Genomic DNA, 14,569 nt, shown 5'->3' with positions numbered 1-14,569 from the left:
TCTGCGCGTGCGCGCCTTGTATGCGTATGCGCCCATCAATGCATTCTCAACTCTTGTTTCTTCATGCATTCTCCACTTTGTATGCTTTTCTCCTCATTTCTTCCATCCAATACTCGCCTTATGAACCTAAAATCACTTAACAAACACATCAAGGCATCGAATGGAATTAAAGTGAATCAAAATCACTAATTTAAGGAACTAAAAAGCATGTTTTTACACTTAAACACAATTCAAGGGAGAATTTCAAAACCATGCTATTTCATTGAATAAATATGGGAAAATGTGATAAAATTCCCTAAAATAAGCACAAGATAAACCACGAAATCGGGGTTTATCACGGTCGCATACGCGACATGGTACACGCGACGCGACCAAACCCTTCAGGTTGGATATCCCACGTACACGAACACTGCATGCGTATGCAAGCTAGGAGACTTTCAACCCATGTGTATGCAATACAGTGCACGTGACACAACTAAACCGTTCGTGTTGGGGATCTCGCGTACGTGGACACTGCATGCGTACGCGAGCTATCAAAAATTCAACCCTTGCGTATGCAAACTTTAATACACGATGTGAGCAACCCATTCGAGTAGGAACACTCGCGTACGCGAGCAGGGAGTTGCGTACGCGACCACCCTTTTTTCAACAGCATGCGTAGGCGAGGTAGGGGCTTGCATTCGCGAGACCCCTGTTTTGCTGAAAAATGATTTTCTTCATTTTCAAGGGTTCTCTAACTTTCCAAACTTCCTTAAGTTGCAGTTTGAGAGTAGTATCTTGTAATTAGGTCTAAGGACTAATAGAGGAGAATTAGTGACTTAAATAGGTGAATTTTACATGAATTTAGAAAACAAAGACTTAGATTTCTGGAGTACTGAGGACGGATTTGTTGAGTGAGATGACGAAGTATTGTATTGATGATTAATGAAATGAGTTGTGAAAATTGTGGGTTACGGAATACTAAAAAATGATTTCTGAAACCACTGTTGTATTATTTTATAATGAGATTTTTGAGACGCTATGCACCTGGCAAGGACGATGGTTAATCCCACTTGTCGAGGTCGCGGCGGCGGCGTAAGGACGGTGTTTAATCCCGTTTACGTTGAGATGTGAGGTCTGAGGCAGAGTAGTATCCTTTTGGATCACAGGAGTGTGCCCAGCACTATAGCCATGGGGTTTCTCGTATCTATATTCGTGATCGAAAGACGACATCTCCATGGAGATGTGTCGGATTGGCAGTTGAACCGAAAATGTGATATCACAACCAAATAGGACAGGAATTGATCATTTACATCTTCTATCTATTTGCATTATTTGCCGACTTGAATTGCTTGCCTAATTGTATAATATGATTATTTGCTTCTTGAATTTCTTGATATACATGCTATACTTGTGCTTTACTTGCATTGTTATTACTAATGTTTTCTACTGGGATTGAGGAGATTTGGAAGGCGATGGCGATGGGAGCGCATGGCGGTTAGGCTGGCAAATGCTGTGGGACAGCGGAGAATTGCTAGATTAGAAATCCATTAAGTTAGATTCTCCTATTTCATTATTATCTTTAAAGTAATGGTTTTTAATTTTAATATGCTTTAAGTTGAATCTCATGAATTCTAAGAAGCTCTAGGATTATCTCTGGCGTCCCAAAGTCTTATATCTTACATTACTGGGCACTGTTACCATACTGAGATTCTCCAGTTCTCATTCTATACTTTCTTGTTATTTTTCAGATGCAGGTTGCAACCCATCTCGATGAGTTGCTTGATGGTGGCAGAGCGGAGGACCTTATTCCATTTTGTTGTCATTTTGGTTATTATGGCTAGTTCTCTCACTTTTGTATTTATATTTGCCTTAGAGGCTTACTTTGAGAGAGATATTCTGTATATGCTGTTTTAACATTCAAAACTCTGTATGTCTGTATGACACTAGTCGGCCTAAACTCCGCGGGCTAAGGCTAGTTCCTTATGACTATTATATTCATATATCTAATTATGCGTTTTCTATATATATTATTGTATACGTCTTAAAATTGTCGTGACCTTTAGTTATCCTTTGCTTTACCGCATGAGGTAAGGCTTAGAGTAATTAGGGTGTTACACATATATTATTTTCTTCTATATATATTATTGTCGTTGAATCTGTTAATAAAACAATAGTTATTATTGTATTTTTGCATTAACATATTATCTATGCACTAAAAATAGGATGTAAGCTCCCTCCTTTATGAGCATATACAATTAGCTGTTAATTGAATGGTATGGAATCCAAATTATTGCAATTAAAATAAACACTACTAGAAACATATATAATAATTAATACCGTATATTGAGTGGTACAAGCACCACATTAATAGTAAATAGTAATGTCATACATTCTCAGCAGTAGCATGAATATGAACATGCCAAAATAGATCATGCATGTTGTAGCATGAGTTTAACAAAATAGAGAATTTTAAAATATTTTTAGATAGTCAAAATGAGAAACTAAAGTATTATCAAAATACATTTTTTCCCTGAAATTCCAACCCAAAAAAACTAAAATAAAATAGTTCATGTCATCACTTCTTTCTTGGAGCCTTGAACTCTAGATTTGGAATGAATTGGAACATCCTTGAAGAAGTGCCCTTGCTTGCAGCTGTAAGTGTTTTTGATGAGATTCCTTCATTAGCACGAGGATGTGGAATAGGAGATGGAGTGCTAGATTGGACTGTTGGAGAGTTTTGTGGCCTAATAATTGGCATTTTTTGTCTTACCTGAATTAGTGCTTGAGTTGGATGAGGTATGTGATAAACCACTATTTTATGGTTTATCTTGTGCTAATTTGAGTGGTTTTTATCAAGTCTTTGCACACTAATTCATACAATTTGTATGGTTTTACAAATCCTTCCCAGTTTAGTTCTATGGTTGAAAACTTGCTTCCTAAGCCTTTAAATTGTGTATTTTTATTCCCCTTTATACCATTCGATGCCGTGATCTATGTGTTAAGTGTTTTCAGGCTATATAGGGCAGGAATGGCTTAGAGGATGGAGAGAAAGCTTGCAAAAATGGAAGGAGAACAAGAAATAAAGGAGATAACCAGCGTGGATTGACGCGCACGCATGGCTCATGGGTGCGCGTAATTTGGAGATTTTCACAGCGACGCATGTGCATACCTGACGTGTACGCGTAACTGACGCATCCGCGTGACACGCGAAGATGACCATCGACGCATACGCGTGACATGCGCCACGTGCATAAATCACAGAAGATGCTGGGGGCAATTTTGGGCCGAGTTTAGATCCAGTTTTCGGCCCAGAAACACAGACTAGAGCCAGGGGACAAGCAGAGACTCAAAACACATTCTCATTCGCATAGTTTTTAGTTTTTAGTTTGGAATCTTGGAGAGAAACACTACTTCCTCTAGGGTTCTTTACATTCATAGTTTTAGAGTTTTATGCTTTTGATTTTGATATTGAGAAGAGTTACTACCTCCGTTGAAGTTTCAGTCATTCTAGTTTGTTTCCTTATTTCCTTACTCTTTTAATCACCCATTTACCCTGTTCAGCTTTACATATGGATATCTTTGATTTTGGAATTTATTAATGCAAAGAACTATTTTTATCTTTAATTAATTTTCTGTTATTATTTTATTTGAATTTCCATGTCTTCTTTTCTTCCCCTTTTATCGTTTATGAAAATGGCATTCATGTTAATGGAGTAGACTCCCAACTTGACGTGGGAATTGATTAATAGGAGACCTTTGAGTTGGAATACTCAAGTGTTAATTTACAATTGGAAGTTGTTGGCTAACTCTCTAGTCACTAATGCTAATCCTTCCATAGGAGAGGATTAGGACTTGTGGATTAGAGTTAGCTCAATTACTTGACTTTCCTTTATTCGGTAAAGGTTAACTAAGTAAAAACAACAACCTCTTGCTATTACACTTGGGAGAATTCAACAATGATAGAACTTCCGATTAATCTTCTCCCAGTCAAGGCTTTTTATTTTGATTATATAAATTCTCTTGCTAATTTTCATTACTTTAATTTACAATCATTTATTTTTCTGTTCTCTAACTTTTAAAATTTCTCGGAAAATTCCTGACCAATAAATTGCACTCTTTTGTCAACTCGTTGGGAGACGACCTGGAAATTTTACTCCCAGTATTTTATTCTCAATTCGTGACAATTCTTTCTAAATTGATAAGCGAAATTTTCGTCGGTTAAGAACTGTACTTGCAACGTTATTTCTATATTAATTTCTTAATCGGCAATTTTCCGCCCGTCAATTTTTGGCGCCGTTGCCGGGGAGTTGCAACAGTGTGCTAAATTATTGGTTGGTGTAAATATTTTTAATTTTACATATTTTCATATTTTATTTTATTTTATTACCATGAGCTGTAGCCTGTATGTTTCTTTCATTGAATGACGCGTTCATTACCTGATCCGAGCTTAGCCGCGTTTGATCCTGAAATTGAAAGAACTATTTCCCGTATTAGGCGAGCTCGGCATCGATTAGCCTCTGAGGGTGGTGAAGTGGTTACTACCAATTCACCAGTCTTATCTTAGAGCAAATTTGAAGCGCCATTTAAGGAAGAAACAAGCTCCTCTTCTACTAATTTTATTGATTTACGTGTAGGTAATATGGCGGAGCCCAGAAGGATTACTCTCCAGGAAGCAGGAGCTCCAAACTTTACACTGCAAACCGTATCAAGCGCGTCATCCAAATCTGTCTGCAGATTTTGAACTGAAGACTGCGCTAATCAACCTAATACCCAAGTTTTATGGCTTACCTACTCAAGAGCCTATCAAGCACCTTAGAGATTTTCAGACAGCCTACTCAACTACTAGGCGTCATGGGGTAGATGAGACTACTATTTGGCTATATGCCTTCCCGTTTTCTCTTGAGGAAAAGGCAAGGGAGTGGTTCTATACTCAACCTGAAGAAGTTGTTACTAATTGGGATCTGCTCAGAAGGGAATTCCTGGACAAATACTTTTCGGATGAAGTTACAGATAGACTGAGGAAGGAAATTTCCTGCATTGTCCAAGGTGAATCAGAGACTCTTTATGAGTATTGGGAACACTTCAGGAATCTCTTAGACTCATGTCCCCACCACAAGATTGACCAGTTGGTGTTGATTAGCTATTTCACACAAGACATGAAGCCTCAAGACAAGACTGCACTAGATGCTGCGAATAATGGCTCTCTGAAGAAGTACAAGACGGCGACAGAAGCGTGGCAACTGATCACCGATCTAGCTGAGTCTACCCGGAATGCAAAGCACAGGAACAACCATCCCAAGGCTATTGTGGAGGTTTTCTCTAGTAGTGAGACTGCTGCTCTCACACAGACTCTGGTAGAGATGACCAACATACTAAAGCAGCTACAGCTGAATCAACAACAACCTCAGCCTTCCCCACAACAACAGTGTCAACAGTTGGTTCCTCAGAGACTGTGCGGAATATGTGCCTACTATACTCATTACACTGATGAGTGTCCGTAGCTCCAACAAGAAGACAACACCTTGGCAGCTACCCATAATTTCTACGACCGCCTGAATCAAGGATACTATCAACAATGTGGCAATTATAACCAAGGTGGAAACTACAATCAAGGTTGGCAAGACAACTCCAACCAGGGATAGAGAGATAATTCCAACCAAGGGTGGAGAGACAACTCCAACCAAGGATGGAGGGACAACTACAACCGAGGAGGCAGAGACAATGGAGAAAATCAGAGGTGGAACAACAACAACAGACAGTAGAACCAAAACCAGCCTTACCGAGCACCTCACCAAAGGCAGTCCCAAGCGCCTCAGAACAACCAACAGCAGGCCCCTCAAATCATTTACCCCCCTTCTTCCTCTAATGATGAGATGCTTCGTTCTCTTACGCAAGGACAACAAGACATTTAGAATACACTTAACTCTACCATAAACGATCTGAACCCTACTTTACAAGCACTCGTCTCCCGGATGGATTCACTATCTACCCCCAACAATCAACCTTCAAGCTCCAGTGCAATTCCTTCTCAACCTTTACCCAACTCCAAAGGTGGAATCAATGCCATCACTTTGAGGTCCAGAACCACACTGCTAGAGAGGAATCATGAGGAGCCAAGCTCAAAGGAAGACATTCAAGTTAAAGACATTGGTGAGGTAGAGAATGTTGAAGAGGAAGATAAAGTACAAGATATAGTTGAAGAAGAAGCAGCTCAACCAGGGAATGGAGCACCAAAGGAAGATGAAGTTACAAGAGAAGCCATTCCCATTCCCTTCCTACACCTTGCTAGGAAGTCCAGAAAGCAAATGGAGCTCAATCCCAAGATGGTAGAGATCTTCAAAAAGGTTGAGGTAACCATTCCCTTTTTGATGTCATTCGTCAAGTACCTAAATATGCGAAGTTTCTAAAAGATTTATGCATGAATAAAGATAAAATACAGGATTTAGAAACTATTCCTCTAGGTAGCTCTATTTCTGCTTTAATAGGCGATATACTAGAAAAATATAGTGATCCGGGTCCATGCATGGTTACTATTACTATAGAGGGTGTAAAATTTTCTGACTGCATGTGTGATTTAGGCGCGTGTGTGAGTATTATGCCATTATCTGTATATGATGCTTTGAGGCTCCCTCCCTTAAAAAGGTCGGCAGCACATTTTGTTTTGGCAGATAAAAGCATAATCTCGGTGGTAGGAATTGCTGAGGACATGCTGGTGAGCATTAAGGGGCTAACATTCCTTATTGACTTCTATATTTTGGAGATGCCCCCTAATGACTCAGGAAGACCATCGTTCATCCTCCTTCGAATGCCATTTCTGAAGACTTCAAAGTTCAAATTGGATGCCTTCTCAGGAACTTACTCTTTTGAGATAGATGGCTGAGCGGTGAGTTTCAACCTGGATGAAGCTATGAAGCATCCTCCGGAAGATCATTCCATCTTCCAGTGCGACATCATTGATGAGACTATAACTGCAGTCCACCAAGAAGAAGTAGAAGAGCTGTACATGGAGCAAGGTGCAAGTGTGGAAAAACCCTCTGAACAAAATGAAGGCACCTTGCCACCATCACCAGCTCTAGATGATCAAGTGCCTAGCCATGAGCAGAAAATGGAGTTGAAGCCCCTTCCACCCTGCCTCAAATATGCTTACCTTGAGGATAATCAGAAGCTCCCAGTTATTATTGCAAGGGAACTCACTTCCCAACAGGAGGAGCAGCTGCTTAGTGTGTTGAGAAGATACAAGAAAGGTATTGGGTAGAGCTTGATGGATATAGTAGGCATCAGCCCTCAAGTCTGTGAGCACCGTATATTTTTAGAAGAAGGAGCAAGGCCTATTCATCAACCTCAAAGGCAGCTGAATCCTGCCATTCTAGAGGTTGTAAAGAAGGAAGTGACTGATGAATGGATTTTTGACGGTTTAGAATTCCTCAATGAATTCTCGTTGCAAGTATAGTTTCTAAATCAACAATAATCCTTTCATACAAAAATTTGTTTGTCACAAGTACAAACCCCTAAAATTAATAACCGAAGTATTCAAACCTCGGGTCGTTCTCCCTAGGAATTTCAATAAAGTGTTCTTGTTATTGGTTATGAGTTATGTTTGGGGTTTTTTGAATTAAGAGACAAGAAACATAAATGGCAAAGGAAATAAACTAACAACTAACAAATCTCTTGGCAAGGTATGAGAATTGGAAGTCCTATCCTAGTTATCTTCCTCAATTGTGACCACAATTGTCCATTGCTCCCACTTAATTAACCTCTAACCATGGAGGAAAGTCAAGTGGATGAATTAACTTGATTCCACAAGTTCTAGCCTAATCATAATGAAAGACTAGCTTTAGTGGCATTTAAGTCAATTAGCAACTTCTAATTATCAATCAACAAATGAATTAGATAACTCAAGAGTCACTAATTACTCTACCTAGGCCAAGAGGGGAAAAAGCTATACTAAAATCCAACCAAGCATTTTATCAAACACTTGGAAGGCATCTACACTGCTCAATTGCAAGGAATCAACAACAATGAAACAAATCAATCAATAAAGGAAATCAAAACATGAATTGCATTAAAATGAAAATGGAAGAACAAAAGTGCATCAACATAAAAGTAAAGAATTACAAGAATTAAATGCTAAACTAGAGAGATGAAAGGTAGAAGAAGAAGAATTGACAAAGAAAAAGTAAATTAAAACATGAAATTAACCTAGATCTAAGAGATTCTAATCTAGATCTAACTTAATCCTAATTCTAGAGAGAAGTGAGAGCTTCTCTCTCTAGAAACTAACTTTCCCTCCAAAACTTAAACTAAAACTAATTGGTCACTAATTGGTTCATCCCTCTTCAATCCTTGGGTTAAATAGCATCAGAAATGAGTTGGATTAGGCCCAAAATGCTTCAGAAATTGTTGGACACGAGTTGCCTTTAGTGGGTCACGTGCAGCTTCCCATGCGTACGCGTCCCTATACGCCAGAAAACTATGGCAAATTTTATATAATTTTAAAGCCCCGGATGTTAGCTTTCCAAAACAACTAGAACCGCCTCATTTGGATCTCTGTAGCTCAAGTTATGATCGATTAAGTGCGAAGAGGTCAGGATTGATAGCTTTGCGATTCCTTCATTTCTTCATGAGTTCTCCACTTCTTCATGCTTTTTCTTCATTCCCTCAATCCAATCTTTGCCTCCTAAACCTGAAATCACTTAACAAACATATCAAGGCATCTAATGGAATCAAGGTGAATTAAATTTAGCTATTTTAAGACCTAAAAAGTATGTTTTTACTCTTAAGCACAATTAAAGGAGAATTTACAACACCGTGCTATTTTAGTGAATAAATGGGAGAAAAGTTGACAAAATCCTCTAAATTAACACAATATAAATCCTAAAAATGGAGTTTATCAGTGACCAGGTTGCTTGAAGCTGACATCATCTATCCAATCTCGGATAGTGAATGGGTCAGCCCAGTACAAGTGGTGCCCAAGAAGTATGGAGTCACACAGTGAAGAATGAGCATGGAGAGCTCCTGACAACTAGAGTGCAGAACTCCTGGAGGGTGTGCATTGATTACAGGTGCCTCAACCAGGCTACTCGCAAAGATCACTACCCCCTGCCATTCATTGATCAGATGCTTGATCGCATGTCAGGTAAATCACACTACTATTTTCTAGATGGTTACACTAGCTATTTTCAGATTCATATAGCTCCTGAAGATCAGGAGAAAACTACTTTTACATGTCCCTTTGAAACGTAAGCATGCAAGAGGATGCCTTTTGGCTTATGTAATGCACCGGCTACTTTCCAAAGATGCATGATGAGTATTTTCTCAGATCTTATTGAGAGCTGTATGGAAGTTTTCATGGATGACTTTAGTGTGTATGGTGATTCATATAACCTTTGCTTGGATAGTTTAGCTAGAGTATTAGACAAGTGTGTTAGTTCAAACCTTGTATTAAATTTTGAAAAATGTCATTTTATGGAAAAACAAGGTATTGTTCTAGGACACATTGTTTCTAATACTGGTATTTTAGTTGATCCAACAAAGGTAGATGTCATTTCTAGTTTACCTTACCCCTCCTTCGTGAGGGAAGTCCGTTCGTTCCTTGGTCGTGCAGGTTTCTACAAGAGATTTATCAAGAACTTCAGTAAGGTAGCATTGCCTTTATCCAGACTGCTGCAGAAGGATATTGAGTTCGAGCTGAGTGAGGACTGCATGGAAGCATTTGATAAGCTGAAGATTGCCTTGACTCAAGCTCCGATTGTGAGAGAACCCGACTGGAGTCAGCCTTTTGAGATTATGTGTGACGCCTCCAACTATGTAGTAGGAGCGGCGCTGGCTCAGCGCGAAGGTAATAAGGACCCTTTTATAATTGCTTATGCTTCTAAGACCTTAGACGCTGCTCAGTCTAATTATACTACCACTGAAAAAGAGCTTCTGGCTATTGTTTTTGCTCTAGATAAATTCCGAGCCTATTTACTTGGTACTAAAGTGGTAGTATACTCAGACCATGTAGCTCTTAAATATTTCTTAGCTAAAAAAGAGTCCAAACCAATGTTAATACGTTGGATATTATTGCTGCAAGAATTTGATTCAGAAATCAAAGATAGGAGTGGTTCCCAGAATTTGGTGGCGGACCACTTGAGTCACCTAGAGCACATTAAGAGTGACTCCACTCCTATCAATGATGCTTTTCCATTTGATAGCTTGCACGCAATATCCGAGGTAGTCCCTTGGTATGCACCTATAGCTAATTATTTAGTTAGTCATACATTCCCTCCCAATTTTACTAAGCATCAAAAGGACAAGCTGAAAAGCGAGTCCAAATATTATCTATGGGATGACCCATATTTATGGAGGTATGATGCTGAATAGATAATTAGAAGGTGTGTGCCTTAATCAGAATTCCAGTCAATTTTAGAGGCCTGCCACTCCTCTGAGAGTGGTGGACATTTTGGCCATCAAAGAACAGCTAAAAAAATTTTAGACTGTGGATTGATGAGCGGATATTTTATACGCTTTTTGGGGTTAATTTCATGTAGTTTTTAGTATGTTTTAGTTAGTTTTTAGTATATTTTCATTAGTTTTTAGGCAAAATTCATATTTCTGGACTTTACTATGAGTTTGTGTGTTTTTCTGTAATTTCAGGTATTTTCTGGCTGAAATTGAGGGAGCTGAGCAAAAATCTTATTCAGGCTGAAAAAGGACTGCTGATGCTGTTGGATTCTGACCTCTCTGCACTCGGAATGGATTTTCTGGAGCTACAGGAGTCCAATTGGTGCGCTCCCAATTGCTTTGAAAAGTAGACATCCAGGGATTTCCAGAAATATATAATAGTCCATACTTTGCTCAAGGATAGATGACTTAAACTGGCGTTCAACACCAGTTCCATGTTGCAGTCTGGCGTTAAACGCCAGAAACAAGTTACAAGTTGGAGTTAAACTCCCAAAACAGGTTACAACCTGGCGTTTAACTCTAGAAATAGCCTAGGCACATGTAAAGCTTAAGTCTCAGCCCCAGCACACACCAAGTGGGCCCCAGAAGTGGATTTCTGCACTATCTATCTTAGTTTACTCATTTTCTGTAAACATATGTTACTAGTTTAGTATTTAAACAACTTTTAGAGATTTATTTTGTACCTCATGACATTTTAGATCTGAACTTTGTACTCTTTGATGGCATGAGTCTCTAAACTCCATTGTTGGGGGTGAGGAGCTCTGCTGTGTCTCGATGAATTAATACAATTACTTCTGTTTTCCATTCAAACACGCTTGTTTCTATCTAAGATATTTATTTGCACTTCAATATGATGAATGGGATAATCCGTGACACTCATCACCATTCTCAACCTATGAACGCGTGCCTGAAAAACCACCTCCGTTCTACATTAGATTGAATAAGTATCTCTTGGGTTCCTTAATCAGAATCTTAGTGGTATAAGCTAGAATCCATTGGCAGCATTCTTGAGAATCCAGAAAGTCTAAACCTTGTCTGTGGTATTCTGAGTAGGATTCAAGGATTGAATGACTGTGATGAGCTTCAAACTCACAAAGGTTGGGCGTAGTGACAGACGCAAAAGGACCAACGGATCCTATTCCAGCATGAGTGAGAACCGACAGATGATTAACCGGGCGGTGACAGCGCACCTGGACCATTTTCACTGAGAGGACGGATGGTAGCCATTGACAACGGTGATCCACCAACATACAGCTTGCCATAGGAGGAACCTTGCATGCGTGAAGAAGAAGACAGGGGGAAAGCAGAGATTCAGAAGACAAAGCATCTCCAAAACTCTAACATATTCTCCATTAATGCAGAACAAGTATTTATTTCATGCTCTTTTATTTCTCGCAATTCAAACTGATAAATATAATTGATATCCTGACTAAGAGTTACAAGATAACCATAGATTGCTTCAAGCCAACAATCTCCGTGGGATTCGACCCTTACTCACGTAAGGTATTACTTGGACGACCCAATGCACTTGCTTGTTAGTTGTACGAGTTGTGAAAAGTGTGATTCACAATTCGTGCACCAAGTTTTTGGCGCCGTTGCCGGGGATTGTTCGAGTCTGAACAACTGACGGTTCATCTTGTTGCTTAGATTAGAAAAATTTTGTCTTTTGGGTCAAAGTCTTTTATTATTGTTCTTGTTAAAATTTTAGAATCCTTATTTCCTTTTTCTTAATTATTTTTGAAAATTTTTAAAAACCAATAACTTCATGTTTTAGTCTTCTGTCTGAGTTTAGTTTCATGTTTTAAGTTTGGTGTCAACTGCATGTTTTTATTTCCCTTTAAAATTTCGAATTGCATGTTCTTTGTTCTTCCTTAATCTTCAAGTTGTTCTTGTTTATTTTCCTTGTTTGATCTTTGGTTTTTCTTGTTCTGTGTCTTTTCTTTTTTTCTTGTGCTTTTTCAAAATATCAGTTTTCAAAAAAAAAAAAAATATATATATATATATATAATAAAATAAAATATTTTTATACATTAAACACCTTGTTAAAATACTTTAAATTTATAGCTCAATTGGCTAGAGCGTGGTGTTTATGTTCTTGGTAATTGGCTATCTTCTTTTTAAAAACTTTTTCAAAAATAATTTTTCTTTGAATAAATCTTGTGCCAAACTTTAACTTTGGTATTTTCTTGTTGATTTTTCTTTAGTTTTTGAAAATTTTATTTTGGTTTTCTAAAAATTTTAAGTTTGGTGTTCTATCTTCATGTTCTTGTTGTTCTTGTGAGTCTTCAAAGTGTTCTTGAGTCTTCCTTGTGTTTTGATTTTAAAATTTTTAAGTTTGGTGTTCCTTGGTGTTTCCCTCCAAAATTTTCGAAAATAAGGAACATTAGATCTAAAAATTTTAAGTCTTGTGCCATTTTATTGTTTTTCTCTTTCCTCATTAAATTAAAAAATATCTTTTCTCTCTATTTTAAAGAGAATTTTTGAAAATTACTTTTAAAATTCAGATTTTTATTTCAAAATTTAAAATCTTTTTCAAAAATCATATCTAAAATTTTTCAAATCTTCTTAATTAAGTAATTATTTTAGTCTTAAATTTTTTTTTTGTTCTTAATTTTCGAATTCTATATTTAATTTCAAACTATTTTATTCTCTTTTCTTTTATTATTTATTTATTCGTTCCCTTTTAAAAAAAATAAAAATATATTCTATTTGCTATTCATATCAATTTTCTTTTCTCCATCATGGATCTAAGTGGAATTGAACAGTCCAGAAGGACTCTAGGGTCATATGCCAACCCCACTACTGCTTCATATGGGAGTAGTATCTGTATACCCTCCATTGGAGTCAGTAGCTTTGAGTTGAATCCTCAGCTCATTATCATGGTGCAGCAAAGTTGCCAGTATTCCGGTCTTCCTCAGGAAGAACCTACAGAGTTTCTGGCACAGTTTTTACAGATTGCTGACACAGTACATGATAAGGAAGTAGATCAGGATGTCTACAGATTATTACTATTTCCATTTGCTGTAAAAGACCAAGCTAAGAGGTGGTTAAATAACCAACCTAAGGCTAGCATAAGGACATGGAAACAGCTGTCAGAAAAATTCTTGAATCAATACTTCCCTCCAAAACGGATGACACAGCTAAGGCTGGATATCCAAGCTTTTAAATAAGGAGATAATGAATCTCTTTATGATGCCTGGGAGAGATACAGAGAGATGCTAAGAAAATGCCCCCCTGAAATGTTTTCAGAATGGGTGCAGTTAGACATTTTCTATTATGGGCTTACAGAGAAAGCTCAAATTTCTCTAGATCACTCAGCTGGTGGATCTATACACATGAGAAAGACAATTAAAGAGGCTCAAGAGCTTATTGATACAATTGCCAGAAATCAGCATCTGTACCTAAATAGTGAATCTTCCATGAAAGAAGAGGCTAAAACAGTAACTGCTGAACTCAGTCCTGCAAAACAAATTACTGAATTCAATCAGCAATTAGACTTTCTAACAAAGCAGCTGGCCGAATTCAAGAAGATACTACAAGATACAAGAATGGCTAATATAAATATGGAGGTACAGTTGAAGCAAACAGAACAACAGTTATCAAAACAAATAACAGAAGAGTGCCAAACAGTTCAATTAAGAAGTGGAAAAATATTAAATACTTCACTTCAAGGCAGCAGGAAGCCAAGAAAAGAACAAACTGCTATCCAAAATTCCTCTGAGGACAGTAAGAGCCCAGAGAGGAATAACTCTGGCGTTCAAATGCCAGAAACAGGCAAGGATCTGGCATCAAACGCCCAATGGAAGCTCAGTTCTGGCGTTCAAACGCCAGGAACAAGTAAGGAGTCGGCGTCCAACGCCACTCCAGCTTCTAACCCTGGCATTCAAATGCCAGTGAGGGATCAGACACACACAAGTGCTGATAACAACCCCTCTAAAAAGGCTTCTCCAACCATCTCTGTAGGAAATAAACCTGCAGCAACTAAGGTTGAGGAATATAAAGCCAAGATACCTTATCCTCAAAAACTCCGCCAAGAGGAGCAGGATAAGCAATTTAGGCGTGATTGAGGACATGATTGTCAGGGTTGGGCCATTCGCCTTTCGCACAGATTTTGTAGTGCTGGAAATGGAGGAGCACAAGAGTG

At 38.2% G+C, this 14,569-nt stretch overlaps 1 long non-coding RNA gene across 1 annotated transcript; it reads left to right on the top strand.

Moving 5' to 3' along the window:
- On the top strand, positions 3,005-11,025 carry LOC110264076. The gene is made up of 3 exons (XR_002349810.1): positions 3,005-3,164; positions 9,517-9,522; positions 11,014-11,025. It is a non-coding gene; the product is annotated as an uncharacterized LOC110264076 (long non-coding RNA).

The sequence above is a fragment of the Arachis ipaensis genome, chromosome B06 (assembly GCF_000816755.2).
Source record: "Arachis ipaensis cultivar K30076 chromosome B06, Araip1.1, whole genome shotgun sequence".
Classification (NCBI taxonomy): Eukaryota; Viridiplantae; Streptophyta; class Magnoliopsida; order Fabales; family Fabaceae; genus Arachis; species Arachis ipaensis.
Note: the sequence above shows the minus strand (reverse complement) of the source record. Positions and strands in the feature narration are given on the sequence as shown.